General features: G+C 39.4%; 1 pseudogene; it reads left to right on the top strand.

Moving 5' to 3' along the window:
- Positions 1-12,030, top strand: part of LOC102861560 — a 21,072-nt pseudogene extending 9,042 nt beyond the window's left edge.
- Positions 12,031-16,345: the final 4,315 nt, after the last annotated feature.

Consider the following 16,345-nt stretch of genomic DNA (forward strand, 5'->3'; position numbering starts at 1 on the left):
AATTGCACTGGGGAAGCCTGCTGTCAGGGACCTCTCCAGAGTACTGAGAAACAACGATGTCAATCTAGAGACTAAAGTGTGCCTAGTCCAGGCCAAGGTCTTTGCAATTTCTTGCTATGCATCAGAGAGCTGGACAATGGCTAAGGATGACAGAAGAAGAATCAGTGCCTTTGAGTTGTGGTGCTGGAGAAGAGTCTTGAACATACCATGGACCACAAAAACAATAAAAAATTTAAAAAACCCCAAAACCAAAAATAACCCAAAAAAAAAAACCCACCCAAAAAGTCTGTTCTGGAGAGGGTGAAACCAAGTTTTTCCTTGGAGGCTAGGATTTTTAAGCTCTGTCTCACATACTTTTGGCACTTGACCAGGAGAGACTAGTCCTTGGAGAAGGACATCATGACTGGAAGGGTGAAGGGACAGCACAGGAGAGGAAGACCCTGGGTTGATATAGTAACTGGGATAATGGGGGTAGGTGTGTCAGAGTCAGTGAAACTAGCTCAGCATAGATTGGCTTGAGAGCTACTGTAATAGGGTTGCTATGGGTTGCTGGCAATTTGACTACACATACCAACAATTTCATATTATCCATCAATATTGCCCACCTCCATATGGTTCCTCCCACCATTCCTGCTTTCCAGTTGGATATCCTTTTCTAATGACTGATCTCTCTTGATAACAAGCCCAAAGTATGTGAAAAAAAGTCTCACCCTCCTTGATTTTAAAGAACATTTAAAATACACTTCTTCACCCTCAAAAAAAGGGATTGAAACAGTGACTACAATTGCTGTTGTTATGTGCCGTCATGTCACTTGCAACTCATAGTGACCCCATGTGCAACAGCTCTGAACCCTGCCCTTTCTTGGGCCAATTTCATTGTCTCCAACACATCTACACTCATTACCTTAGTCAAGCACATTAACAAAAAGAACATAGAAAAGAAGCTAAGGGAAATAAAAACTATTCCAAAGCTAATCACAAAATCAAATACTTAGAAACAAATCTAACTAAAGACACAAAGGACCTATACAAAGGAAATTATAAAACACTACTGCAAAAAACAAGCATAATGAAAAACCTACAATCAGGAAAGGATAAAATAGATTAATTTGGACTTTTAAAAATCCAGTCCCTATGCATTAAAAAAACCAAACTTTCTTCAACACAGTGTAAAGGAAATACACAGACTGGAAAAAATATTTAGCAATGGCATATCTGATAATGGACTCAAATCTAAAATTTATAGAATACTCCAGCATCTTATCTAGAAAAATGACAAATTACCCAACCATAAAATGAGCACAAGCTATAAATAGACATTTCACCAAAGAAAAAATTCAGATGGCCAACAAATACATGAAAAGATGTTCAAATTCCCTAGCTATAAGAGGGACGTAAATCAAAACAATATCATTCATCCCAGAAACAATAGCAAAGTTCAACAAATTCCAGCAAGGATATAGAAAGACTGAAACTCCCATCCACTGCTGGTGAGAATGTATAATAGTATAAAAAATTAGAAACAGAAATATCATTTGATCCAGCTATCCCACAACTGGGAAAATATCCTAAATAAACCAAAGCCATAATGCAAATTTAGCTATGCATGCATATGCCCATGTTTATTGCATTATTCACAATAGCAAAGATGCAGAAGCTGCTCACTTGCCAATCAACAAATGAATGGAAGGAAAACCAGTACACTAAACACAAAGGAATGTTACATAGCATTGAAAAACAATGAACTTGTAAAACAATACACAACATGGTGAATTTAGAAGACATGCTGAGTGAATTGGCTCTGTCACAAAAAGACAAATACTGCATAACATCACCATTATAAAATATGATTGGTTCAGAGTAGGGGAGGTAGAAGAACAGGAAAAGAGTGGATGTGTAAAGAACACTGCACTCTAAGGTTAGGCACCATATGTATGACAATTAACATCTGGAACAAGAAGTGCATTATAAAGTGGATTGGGGGAGAGACGAATGAATGACATTCTAAAATTTCTGTAAACTTTTGCTAAAATGACATTTTAAAAAAGAAAAGAGGCACAGTAGAGATTGTGAAGATGCCACACTCAAGATCTGGCTGTGTCATCAGTGCTGTCTACTGGGTGATTATGAGTCAGAACTGACTCAACGTCACCTAACATACAACTACTCTTTCTGAATAAGGGGGTCTCTCTTCCCACTAAAGTTATAACTCTTATCAAAGTTCCCAAAAAGTAGGCCAATATGTTTGTTGTTGTTGTTGGTATGGGCCATCAAGTTGCTTATGACTACCAACCCTCTGTACAATAACTATGAACTCTGACCTATCTTTAGCCAATCTTATTGTCTCTGACAGACCTACCCCCATTAACCCAGTTATTATGTCTTTCCACCTCATCCTCTCCTGTGCTGTCTTTCCACCCTTCCAAAACATGATTTCCTTCAACAAGGACTGGCCTCTCAATTTCAATGTTAAGATTCTCTTATTAAACAAATTCTTAACTTCATATCTCCCTTACCTTGAATTTTAAGCTAACTCTTACAGAAGAGGAGAAGGATAATGTTGTAATGCTGCCCAGGCGATGGGTCCTACCCGATCGAAAAGCAATCTTAAGTTGTAAGGCAGAAGCCAGATATTTCACTGGCTGCTGAGTCAGAGTCTGGACTTTATCTATTAAGGGCTCTCCCGTAGGGATTCATCACCATGGCTTTGTTTGGAGATGCAGCATTAGTTTCACCTCACTTTTTCTCAACTCCCAGAAGATCTAGCAGTTCTTCATTAAACAGCAGCCTCTTGAGTTCAGGCTCACCAAGGCGAGCTTGAGATTAGTTTGAAGAGTATTGATAAATAGTAATATATTAATATCTCACCTCACAAAGTTAATGTAAGAACCAAATGATAAATAGACATTATTCAACATGATCTATGTTAGGTTTTATTACTATGACAACTATACTGTAAGTTCAATGGAAGCACTAAACTCTTGGCTTTCAACAGCCAGGAGTTACCAATTTTCAACAAAGTTTCTAAACAGAATCATAGCATCAGAGAGGAAGTTTTGGGATGTAAGTAATAAAAACTCAAGTAAAGAATGTTTAACAGAAACTCCAGAAGCTTAAGGAAGTCGGTTAGTTGATTCAGAGGCTCAGTTATATCATCAAAGAATAAGGTTTGTATTTCCACTCTGCTATTTTAATGAAATAACATATGAGCAAGAGCCTATGGTGATGAAGGAAGAAGTTCAAGCTGCTTTGAAGGAAATAGCAAAAAATAAGTCCCCAGGAATAGATGGTATACTAATTGAAATATTTCAGATAACAGATGCTGCCCTGGAAGTGCTCACCAAGTTGTGCCAAGAAATCTGGAGAAAAACCACTTGGCCAACTGACTGGAAGAGATCTATATTTGTTCCCATCCCAAAGAAAGGTGACCCAACAGAGTGTGGAAACTATAGAACAATATCACTGATTTCACATGCAAGCAAGATTCTACTGAAGATTACCCAAAACAACTGGAACAGCAAGCACATCAGCAGAGAACTGCCGGAAGTCCAGGCTGGGCTTAGAAGGGGCCGTGGTACTAGGGATATTGTAGCTGAAGTTAGGTGGATCAAAGCTGAAAATAGGAAATACCAGAAGAATGTGTATCTGTGTTTCATTGACTCCGCAAAGGCATTTGACTGTGTGGATCATAACAAACTGTGGCTGACTCTGAGAAAAATGGGAATCCCAGAACACTTGATCGTGCTAATGCGAAATCTATATTTGAACCAAGAGGCAGTCATCAGAGCAGAGCAAGGAAACACTGCGTGGTTCAAAATTGGGCAAGGTGTACACCAGGGATGTGTCCTATCCCCATACCTTTTCAACCTGTATGCAGAACAGATTATCCGAGAGGCTGGTCTCTATGAGGAGAAGCATCGGGATTGGTGGAAGATCTATTAACAATCTGCGTTATGCAGATAACACAACCCTGATTGCAGAAACTGAGGAGGATCTGATGCATTTGTTGCAGAGGGGCAAGGACTGCAGCCTTCAGTATGGACTGAGGTTCAAAGTAAAAAAGACAAAGATTCTCACCACTGGGCCAATTGGCAGCATCAGGATGGATGGTGAAGAAATTAAGATTGTTAACAACTTTAGTCTGCTTGGCTCCACGGTCAACACTCTTGGCACCAGTAGCCAGGAAATTAGAAAAAAAACCCACCACATTGCAATGGGAAAGTCTGCTGTTAGGGACCTCTTCACGGTACTGAAGAGCAATGGTGTCACTCTGGGGACTAAGGTGCATCTGATACAGGCTATGGTCTTTGCAATCACTTGTTATGCATCAGAGAGTTGGGCAATGACTAGGGAAGATAGAAGGAGAATTGATGCTTTTGAGCTGTGGTGCTGGAGAAGAGTATTGAATGTACCATGGACTGCCAAGAAAACAAACAGATTCATCCTGAAAAAGGTTGAACCAGGCTGCTCCTTGGAGGCAAGGAATCTGGGGCTTCGTCTGACATACTCTGGCCATGTTGTAAGTAGGGACAGGTCCTTGGAGAGGGACATCATGCTTAGGAGGGTGGAGGGACAGCATAGGAGGGGAAGACCCTCTATGAGGTGAATTGATTCAGTAAATGGGTTAATCGGGATGGGTGAGTCAGAGGCAGTGCGATTGGCACAGGATAGAGCAGAGTTTAGGGCTGTTGTACATAGGATTGCTATGAGTCACAAGTAACTCAAAGACAGATAACAATAACATACTCAGTGTGCTGGCGAGAAACGCTGAAGGCCATGTTGATAGGTACCACACCATCAGCATTCCTAAGTTTCCAGATGATTCTTTTTTTCTTTTGCTATTTCATTGTCTAGAACTAGGTTAACTTAAAGCCAAAGAAGTAACTTTGTTGGGAATAGATTTATTATGACCTTATATAGACCAGGTAAGACAAACCTGACTTGAATTAAAGGCCAGAATTGCTGCAACAAATTAACACAGTTCTGAGTACTAGCTATGCAAAGTCTCAAGTGCAGAAAAGCAATCTGGAAAGGCTACCAACAGTGTTTGTTACAATGATGTATGAAGAAGGCTGAGATTCTAATTATACTCAAAGTGGATTCCTGCTCGTAGAAAAAATTATTCATGCAGAATAACTGAATAATGAGGTTTTTGAGGTTAAAAGTCTTTATGGGAGAACACTTCCCGTCTTCCTTGCACAGAACAGTTGGTGAGTTCCCAGTGCCAACCTCTCACTAGCTAGCAGTTCAATGTTTCACCTACAGTGCTAGCAAAAAGCTCCTCAAACTTACTTAGATACCTTTATGGTAATGAAAAATTTCCTTAGGAACCCATGCATTTTGAAGCTATATATTCTTCCCTCTGTTATTACTCCTTCTGTAAAGTTTGGGGAGCTCTGGTGGCCTCTTCCAACCCAAAAGCAAGTGGCTTAAGTCTGCCACCTGCTCCATGGGAGAAAGATAGGCAGTCTCCTCCAGTAAGATTTGCAATCACTGACTCATTGGAGGGTCCAATTCAATGACAATAATTTTGAGGGTTTTTTAGTAAAATTGGGGCAAAGTATTTTTGCTTCTTGCATGTGTCTGGAAAACGTCCTTCTTTCTAGTTAGGAAAGGAATCCCAGGTGCTAAATAATGGTCTGACCAGACAATGCAAAGAGGTGGTTCTACAGCAGAGAACAATAAAAAAGCAAGACAAATCATCCCTGCTATTATATTGCCAGGTGGCTTAAGGTCCCAGTACTTTTGCTTCATTTCACCTGATCTGCTTATTAACCAGCAGAAAAAAAAAAACCCCACATCTTCACATAATATTAACTGAGAATGAGTCTATTTTTGAAATGAAAACATTTTCAAATGCAAATCTAATCTCAATCTGCTGTTAAAAACCTCTTCTATGGGTCCTGGTGGTGGTTAGAGTTAAGTCTATCTCCTAAATGAGGCTTCTGCTCATCTCTATACTCTCCTTTATTGTCACACATCTTCCCTCCCAACTCCCCTCCCCTACCCACTCACATACTCTACACTTTGGTTTCACTGAACTATTTATATTTCCAACAACCTGCCCTCCTTTATCTAGCTTCCAGACTTTTACACAAGGTGTTTCCATTACTTGCACTTCTATCTGTTCTTTTGTTTAGCTAGTTTCTCATCCAGGAAAACGTTCTTGATCCCCCAAGCCTGGATCTCCAGCATTCTGTTCTTTCTAATATTGTATCCTTGATATTACTATTCAGGCAAAACTATTCACCTGCCTGTCCCTTCAGTTCAGGCTAGGACAGTTTTTGTAATACACATAGTATATAAAGCAGTTGCTGAATAGATGATCATATAATGAGTAAATAGTAAACTTTTAGTTGAGTTAACAGGATAGCTCCATTACCAATAGGTCGCTAGAGCTCTCCAAGTGTTGTTGTTGTTGTTGTTAGGTGCCATCAAGTTGAGTATGACCAACAGATCTGAACCCTGTCCTATCCTGTGCCATCTTTACAATCTCTGACACCATCAAGGCCATTGCTGCAGTCCCTGTGTCAATTCACCAGGTTGAGGGTCTTCCTCTCCTTCACCTTCCCCCCATCTTTCCAAGTATTGTGTCCCAAAACCAAGAACACAAAAATCCTCACCACTGAACTGATAGGCAACATCATGATAGATGGAGAAAAGATTGAGGCTGTCAACAACTCCATTTTATTTAAATCCACAAACCATAAATATACTTGATACCAGCAGTCAGGTGATCAGGAGACATATTGCACTGGGAAAGTCTGTAGTCAGGTACATCTCCAAGTACTTGATGAGCAATGGTGCCAGTTTGAAGACTAAGGTGTGCCCGATTCAGGCTATGGTCTTTTCAGTCACCTGTTATGCATCTGAGAGCTGGACAATGAGTAAGGATGACAACAGGAAAATTGATGCCTTTTAACTATGATGTTGGAAAAGAGTGTTGAATATCTCATGTCCTACCTAAAGGACAAAGAGATATGTCTTGGAGAAGGTGCAGCCAGAGTGTTCCTTGTAGACCAAGACAATGAAGATTCATCTCACATACGTTAGGCATGATGCTTGGAGAGGGAAATATCCGTTGTGGAGATAGAAAATATGAAATATATTAGCCGTATTATTTAAAGACGTTGCTATTGACTGCCACCAAGTCAAGCATGACTCATAGCAATCCTATCAAGAAAAGGCCTGAAGCCCCTCTACAACCATCAACACTTATCAAAGTTCATGGAGTTTCCAGAGGTAAGTTGTTTAGGAAGCGGGTGCCACTCAGGCTTCCAAAATGTAATAAAATATCTAATTGTCAGATGTGGAGCTCTGGTGACCCAGTGGCAAGAAGCTGCTCTACAAACCTGAAATCATGCAGTGTGAAGCTACCAGCTCCTTGACGGGAGAAGGATGCATAATCTCCTCCATTGTCATTAACTCCCTCTGAAAACCACTGGAGGGTCAGCTATAGGTTGGCTCCGACTCTACAGTAAACAACAACAACAATAGTAAGATGTTATTGTGTACCATACAGTCAGAACTGACCCATGGTCTTCGAAAACACACTGGAGGGTCAGCTATGAGTCTGTTCTGACTTGATGACAGTACGCAATGATACAATGTAACTATGTTTGCTAATCATGATAATTCTACTGTAAAAAGAAGGAAACATTCCTGAGTCCTGCACCATCCTCATAATCATTGCTATGCCTAAGCCATAGCTCGGAGTCCTTGAGGCAATTCATTTGGTTGAGGGTTGTCTTAGTTATCTAGTATTATTGTAACAGAGATACATGAGCAGAACTTTATTCTATTACAGTTGAGGGGAAAAGAAGTCCAAATTCAGGGTGCCAGATATATAGGGGAAGGCCCTTTCCGTGTGCTGGTTGGGGAGGAAAGTTTTTGTTTCCTCCTGCATCAACGGGTCAGATGTTTCTTGGAAATCTCCATATATCCTAGATGCCTAGAAAATTTGTCCTGAGTCCAAAAAGACGCACTGCACTTGGGGTAATTCTTTGTTGATAGTATCAAAATCTCTACTTTTCAACTAACTTTACTCCCTCTTTAATGATGGCGAGAGAGAGTATTTCCCTAAGGTAAACTCTCCTTACTTTGAATTAGAACTGTGAAGGGATTAAGGGGTGCTGTGTTATACCTTTAATCCTTTTACAACTATTTAGCTTATCAGATCATTACACAGTTTCCACTTTTTATCATGATATGCTTGTATTTTGGAGGGGGAACACAATTCAATTCCTTACTAGGGTCTTCCTCTTTACCAAGCATATATCCTCCAGGGACTGGTCCTTCCGGATAATATTCCAAATTACGGGAGATAAAGTCTCACCATTTTCACTTCTAAGGACCTTTCTGGTTGTAACTCTTCCAAGACAGATTTATTCATTTTCTGAGAGTCCATGATAGAGTTAATATTCTTTTAATAAAAAGTAATGTTTTATTGTGGTTTTGGTTAAATTATATAGACAATTAAGTTCCCATTTGAAAATTTCCATAAAAATCAGACAATAACATTAGTTAAATTTTCCTATTATGTTAACATTTTCTTCAGCTGAACTCTGCTGTTCCATTTCTTAGTACTCTCATTTCCTTGTCCAATTTTCTTCTTCTGTTGCTTTTGATTAAATATTGACCTTTTGGGCTCACCAACATTGGAATTCAAAGGCATCATTTCTCATCACAAAATTTTAACAATGGTAATTTCTGGAGAGTAAAAGAACAGAAGATTCTATTGATATCTGTTGGTCTTTCATCTACTTTGAAGTTTTTCTACAATGTATGTATATTACTTTGACAATTAAAAAAACTTGAAGTTCAAACACATAAATATGTTAGTGAATTCAACTACAACCACTTTAAATTAATGTTGCTGTGTCTATTTTCAAATATAACTTCACTTCTAGCCTCAGTCTACTCCATCCATTCCTCTGTCTGCACTCATATCCAAGCAAGTGTTTTTAGAAGCCCTTAAGCTCTTTTCATCTATTAGTTTGCTGTGATGCTTTAAAATATATCAACCTGAGAGAAATCAGGACCTGGAATTTAACCATAATTCATGTTCTCAAATTTGATAGAGAAGATAATGGGCTGATCGACCCTAGCTATGACTTTTTATGGTGTATATTCATACTGCTCTTTGAATTATAACCACTAAGTTGCAACTGTTATTATTGCTGTTTTTAGGTGCCATTGAGTCGAGTATGACTCATAGTGACCCTATGAACAAAACATCTGAAAGCAATCCTGTCCTACACCATCCACCGACTTCCTGACACACAAGAGTGCATTGCACAAGTCACCTTGTCAATCCACCTTGTTGAGGGTCTTTCTCTCCTTCGTGGACCTTCCACCCTTCTCAACATCATGTCCGTCTCCAAGGAATAGCACCTCCCAGCAATATGTCCAAAGTATGTGATGTGAAGCCTCATCATTCTTGCCTCCAAAGAGTACTCTGGCTGCACCTTCTCCAAGATATATTTATTCATTCTCTTGGCCATCCATGGGATGTTCAGTGCTCTTCTCCAACACCACAGATCAAATGCTTCAATTCTTTTTCTGTCATCCTAATTCATTGTGCAGGTCTTAGATTCATAGCTAGTAGTCAGAAATACCATGGCCTGAATCAGACACACCTTAGTCCTCAAACTGACATCATTACTCCTCAATAATATGGAAAGGTCCCTAACTGCAGATTTTCCCAGTGCCATGATTGTTCATACCAAGGGTGTTACTTATGGATCCAAGCAAGATGAAGCTGTTGGCAGTTTCAATTAGATTATAAAAGTTATATGTTACTGGAGCTGGGGGAATAGCTCATGGAGCAGTCAAGCTGGTGAAAGGTCTTGGGGGGTGCAGGGGAGCAACCAGACTCACAGACCTTGCAGCCCAGTTCTCACAGCCTGGAGGCTACTGCATCTGTGATGGCTACTTCATGGTGCTAAAATGGGAAGATGTATTCTAATTAGTGCACGTCTACCAGAGAAAAAAGTAACATTTGAGAAACAGTGGTAATATCTGGATAATGTCATTAACCATAGTTATGGAACCACACAGGAAGTGACCAATGGAGGAAATCTCCAGGCCAAGAAGAGGAAGGAAGAGCCTACTTCAGAGACTAAAGAAGCAGATACTGATAATAAAAATGTAATTGATTATAAAATCTCAGAAACTTACTCAAGATGACATAAAAACATTGAAGGACAGAGTATTAAAGGAGAGGAAATATTTCAACAGCTAATTCATAATAGCACAACATTCTGAGACAAAACAGAATTTTTCTCAAGATAAATATATTGAAAAGAATAAAAAGAACTATGAAGCTGTCATAAATTCTTTCAGTAATGTACTGTGCATGAGAACCTGGGAAAATTAACCACATGAGGTATGATACACTGACTCAGTTGTTGACGCTCAGGAATATCCATGCTGACAAGAAAATAATTGTAACGGAGAAATGTGCGGGCCTGGTGCTGGGAGAGATGATGGAACAAATGTGAGGTTTTGGCTCCATTATTCAGCTGTATCCTGCAGGTGGCCCTGTTCAGGCAGTGACAGTGTGTTTTGGATGTCCCAAATCTTTCTCCAGTGGTCTTTGTGAATTCCCCCTCAACAAAATGGACAGTCTTCTAAATGGGACCTTTTTCTCTGAGATGTTGTCTTTAGAGCCGAAAGACAGTGCTTCAGTTGAAGAAAGTAACTGCATAGTGGAGCAAAAACAAACCTGCGAACAGAATGAAGACAGTGTGGCAGAAGCCCCCTGAGAGTACCTTCCTGGAAGAACAGGGAACGATGGAAATTGTTCCTGAGGGTCTAGAATACAAGGAACCTAAGGAGAGAGGAAACAAAAAAGATTATACTCTAGAAAAGCCAAGGAGTCAGGAAGAGCAGAGAAAAAAACACATAGAGGCCGCCACTCTTTCACTCTTTTTTTTCTATAATTATATTTTATTAATTTTCATAAACATTTACAGAGATTTTGGGTTTCCATTCATTCATTGTTGCATTATTCTCTCTACCCTCCTCCCAGTTTGTTCTTGTCCAAATGCCACAGTGCTTGTCAAAGCCAGTTCTGATTAATCTTCTTTGTCAGTGTGTCCTTTGCCATTCCCTATCACTCCTCCCTGAGAGAGACTTCACCCTGAGTCATAAGGAAAAGGGGATGGCGTATTCTCTTAGCTACTTCCTGCTGAAAAGGGACGCTGTGGGTTTCAGGGTGAAGATCTTCTCTCACTACTCTAAAGGGCCCCTTTGGCAGGAGGAAACACATAGACTATTATGGAGATTGATTTTGGAATTTAGATGCACTCTTATTGATTGTGCTTGGCCGTACATGTTCATATCCTTGAAGATGTATCATGGGGGTGTTGCAACCTAGAAGACACAAATTTGACTAACAAGTTATAAGTACATGAGTAAAAAATTATGGAAAAGTAAAAGAAAAGATTCTTTCATTGTTTTACAAACCCTCCCCCAGGTCCCCTCTACCATGTAGCCCTCGGTCTAGACTCCTGTGATGACAGAAATACCTAGTCATATATCTCTTTTAAACAGTTTTCTCCCTCCTCTGTTTCAGTGCAGTATACATTATTGAACCCATCTTACTCAGTCTCTCCCCAACCCCAAGGACAGTCCCATTCTACAACAGTGGCATCATATAATATTTGTCCTTTTGTGACTGGGATATTTCACTCAGCATAATGTTCTCCAGAGTCAACCATTTTGAATAATATTGCATGAGTTCCTTGTTTTTTAATGCAGCATAGTATTCCATTGTGCGAATATACCACAGCTTCTCTAGCCATTCGTTTGTTGATGGGCACTTAGGTTGTTTCCAACTCCTTGCTATTGTGAACAAAGCTGCAATAAACATGGGTGTATGTGGATGGCCTGATTGCAGCCAGTCGCTTCCACCCCACTGCACTGTTGCTGTCATTGCTGGTCTTCATGGCCCTTTCCAGACCATTTGTACTGAGTCTACTGTGGGCGCAGAGTCATCAACCTCAGCTGCAAGATACCTGTCCCTGAAATGACCAGGTTTTGCCAGATCAGAGTCATCCCAAACTGCTAATGAGCAGAGGTGGCGAGTCCCTCCTCTCAGCCTTCACTGTTGCCATGGATGACAACCTCAAAGCAGACTCCAGCCTCGAACCCAACACAAGCACTTTAGAATCAGAGAAGACAGAGGAGCCAGCAATAAGAGACGGACAGGCCCAGAGCCAGACTCATAACCTTTAACAAATTGCTTTGGTTTTTATTCTCAGACTTTATAAACAATTGCTGTTGTTGATTGCCATCAAATTGAGCATGACTCATAGAGACCCTATGAACAAAAGGCGTGAAGCCCCTCTACAACTATCAACATTTATCAAAGTTCATAGTTTACAGAGAAAAGTTGTTTAGGAAGTAGATGCCACTCCTGCTTTCAAACCTGCCATAGAATGTTATTAGTTGAGTCACCTGCAATGCACAGTGACCCTATGTACAACAGCTCTGAACCCTTCCCTGTCCTGAGCCAGTCTCACTAATTCTGACACACCAACCCCCATCGCCCCATTTACTGTATCAATCCATTTCATCCAGGATCTCCCTCTCCTGTCCTGTCCGTCCACCCTTCCAAGCATGATGCCCTCTTCCAAGGACAGATCTCTCCTGCTCACATGCCCAAAGTGAGGCAGAGCTTCAAAATCCTAGCCTCCAAGGAGAGATTTGGCTTCTCCCTCTCTGAGACAGACCTATTTGTTTTCTTGGCAATCTATGGTAAGTTCAAGACTCTTCTCCAGCTCAACTTGAAGGCATCTATTCTTCTGTCATCTTTAGTCATTGTCTAGCTTTCTGAAGCATAACAAGTAATTGAGAAGACCATGACCTGGATTAGGTGCACCTTTGTATCTAGACTGACATTATTGCTCTTCCACACCCTGGAGAGATCCATGACAGTAGATTTTCCCAATACAATTAGTCTTTTGATTTCCTGACTGCTGGTATTGAGAGTATTGTTTGTGGCTCAACACAAGCTGCAATTGCTAACAACCTCATTCTTTTCTCCATCTAATATGATGCTGCCAATTGGCCCAGTGGTGAGAATCTTTGTTTTCTTGATGTTGAGTTTCAATCCATATTGGAGACTACAGTCCTTGACCTTGTGCAGCAAGTGCTTTGGGTCTTCAGTTTCAGCAAGCAAGGTTGTGTCATCAGCATATCATAGGTTGTTAATGAGTCTCGCTCCAATCTTGATGCCACACTCCTTCTCATAAAGCTCTGCTCTCGAATGATCTGTTCTACATACAGATTGAAAAGATATAGGGACAGGATGCATCCCTGATGCACTCCTTTTCAATGCAGTGCTTCCTTGCTCTGTTCTGAGGACTGCTTCTTGGTCCAAGTATAGGTTTCATATAAACACGATCAAGTGTACTGAGATTCACATTTTCCTCAAAGTTAGCCACAATTTATTGTGATCCACACAGTCAAACGCCTTTGCATAGTCAATGAAACACAGACATTCTTCTAGTACTCTTCACTTTCTGCCAAGATCCATCTGACATCCTAGTGCCCCAACGTCTTCTAAACCCAGCCTGTATTTCTGGTAGTTATCTGTCAATGTACTGTTCAAGAAAACTCCAATTACTGCAAGCCCAATGTGAGTCAGAGTATTAGAGTAGAGATATCCTCTATAGAATTTTCAGTGGCTAATTTTTTAAAGTAAATTATAAAGTCTTTTTTCCAAAGTACCTTTGAATGGACTCAAGCTGTTAACTATTCACTTAGCAGCCACACACTTACCGTTAACAATAAAACTTATCCACAGCTATCAGTTTGACTCACAGTGAACCTCTATGGGATTTCAAGGGTGAAATCTTTATGTGACGATAATGATGGATTCGAACCACTGACTTACATAAAACACTATACCCCCAAATCTTTACTGTTTGCACTGTTATTGTTGTTATGTATCATCAAGTACTGACCCACAGCTGACCCTCTGGCAAGATTTCAGAGGCAGTTGATCATATAGAAGGAGATTACACAACTTACCTGGAAATCAGGATATCTAAGTTCTACCCTTGACTTTACTACTAACTAGTTGCTAAGTCTTCTTGTTGTATACTGTTGAGCCAGAACCAATTCAGAGCTGATTCTCTCATGACTTTTCAGAAAGAGCATATAGTTTGAGAGAAGATTGCCCATCTTTCTCCTGTGGAGCAGCTGGTGGCTTTGAACCATGTGCCTTTGCGTTGACATCACAACTCTTTCTCACTGAGCAGCCAGAGAGCTCCACTAGTTGGTTGTTCCTCATCTTTAAATAAATGTATAGATTTTCTCTCAAGATATATGTCAATTTATCCATATACTCATCAGTTTCTGAATTGAAACATTATATGTGGTGACTGATGAAACCAAAAGACTCTATATTGAAACTACTGAATCACTCTAATGGATACGAAGGACTCAATTCCAGAGTATCCCAGAATATAAAAGTATTGTTAATTAGACTTCCATTATTTTTTTATAATTCATCCTTATCCTTTCTTTTTATTGATTCAACTCACCAACTATCAAGTCTACAAATATTTCCGTCTCAAAGCAGAAGTAAACCTGTGCATATACAATCTGAATAAAGTAAGAAGGTGTTAATTGCCTTGTAAGAGGTGCAGATGAAGTGCTATGAGATCATTTCTAGCCAGGAGGGGTCAATAATAACTCCATCCATGAAAAGAATGCGATCTGGCCTTCTGAGATAGATAGGAATGAAACATGTAGAAAGAAGCTGGAAGCAGAATTATCAAAGTCCTAGAGAAGATCAACACTGTAGTGCATATTCAGGATCGTTTCCATTTTGCAGGAAGACAGAAAAATTTAATTTAAAGACAAAAATGCAAACTGAAAGCATAGTGTAGAGGAAATTGGACTTAATTGTGAAGATAATAGAGTCAATGATTGCTTCTAAGGAGAGGAGTGATGTTACCATCCAATTTTCACTTGTGTGTGCTGAATAAGTGATATACTTACCAAGGAATTCTTACCTAACAGTTTTCTTAATTCTGGCTCTTGAAAATAGGTAGTTCTCTAAGTATAGCTTACAAAATATATCTTTATTTCCCATTTCTATTGTCTACCTTCATATTAGAAAGGAGTTTTATTGCACGCTTTGGTAGTGCCGGAGTGTTCCCACTCTATCTTGGTTGTGTCATGCCATCAACCTAAAAATAGATGCTAATTAGCAAGGTTATTTCTAACTTACATTGTTAAAAGACAGGAAAACAGTGATGAAACACATATACAGTAGCGAATTAACCAAGGATGGAACCAAATTTGAGTTCAAAATTCCCACCTCACAGATATTCAAATCACTAAATAGTCTCTCTCCCCCCCTTCTTAAATCAAATAGTCATTATCCAAATTTCCTATCCCAAATGTGATAATGTAGTGTGATGAGACATGCCCCAACAGAACACAAATTGACTTTTGGAGACTGGATGCTGTATGAAGTGTGTGGCGGGTATAGCAAATATCTCACTCTATTATCTGTTGTCTCTGAACCAACAGATTACATGGTTCACTGACTAGCTGAATAACTTTTAGACAGTTTGCTCATGTCTATTTACACATATTCTACAGAAATATATTAACAACTGAGGAACAGCTGTAAAAATTATGTGGCAAGATGGGTAGATTAGAGCAACAATCTCTCTGTGTATATTTTTGCAGAGAAGAAAGTTTTCCATGGCAAGGGAGATGGAGAAAAAATGAAAAAACATATGCATATTTGTCTGGTGCTGCCACTTCAAAGTGTGAATTCTGTTCAATAATAGAGACCAGGAGAGAGAGGGAGGGGGGCTTCATCTAACCACCTTATATCTATCTAGGATATCACTACAATAGATATTTTTACACCAATTGGTTTATTTACATTTGTGTTCTAAAATATTCTACTAGAATATTGTATTTTGAAAAATAAAGCCCCTTTTCATACCCATTTGATAGCTATAAAAGTAGTGGAAGTTGTCAAAGTTACACTTTTACTTAAATAATAGAACTTTATACTTAGATCAGAGGTCTGTTTTAATCTACTTCCTAAGTCACGTGTATATCGTATAAAAACACACCACTGAAAGATGTTAGACGATTCTTGCACCTACTGTAAAAGTACTGATCACTGAAAAACCAATTGTTGTTAACTCAGGGCAACTAATATGTGTGAGGGTAAAACACATGAGCTTCAAAAACTTTTCAATAGCTGCTTTTTGATAGATAGATAGATAGATAGATAGATAGATAGATAGATAGATAGATGATAGATGATAGATAGATAGATAGATAGATAGATAGATAGATAGAT

This window comes from Elephantulus edwardii, unplaced genomic scaffold (assembly GCF_000299155.1).
Source record: "Elephantulus edwardii isolate Elephantulus edwardi_28Jun2011 unplaced genomic scaffold, EleEdw1.0 scaffold00242, whole genome shotgun sequence".
NCBI classification, from domain to species: domain Eukaryota; kingdom Metazoa; phylum Chordata; class Mammalia; order Macroscelidea; family Macroscelididae; genus Elephantulus; species Elephantulus edwardii.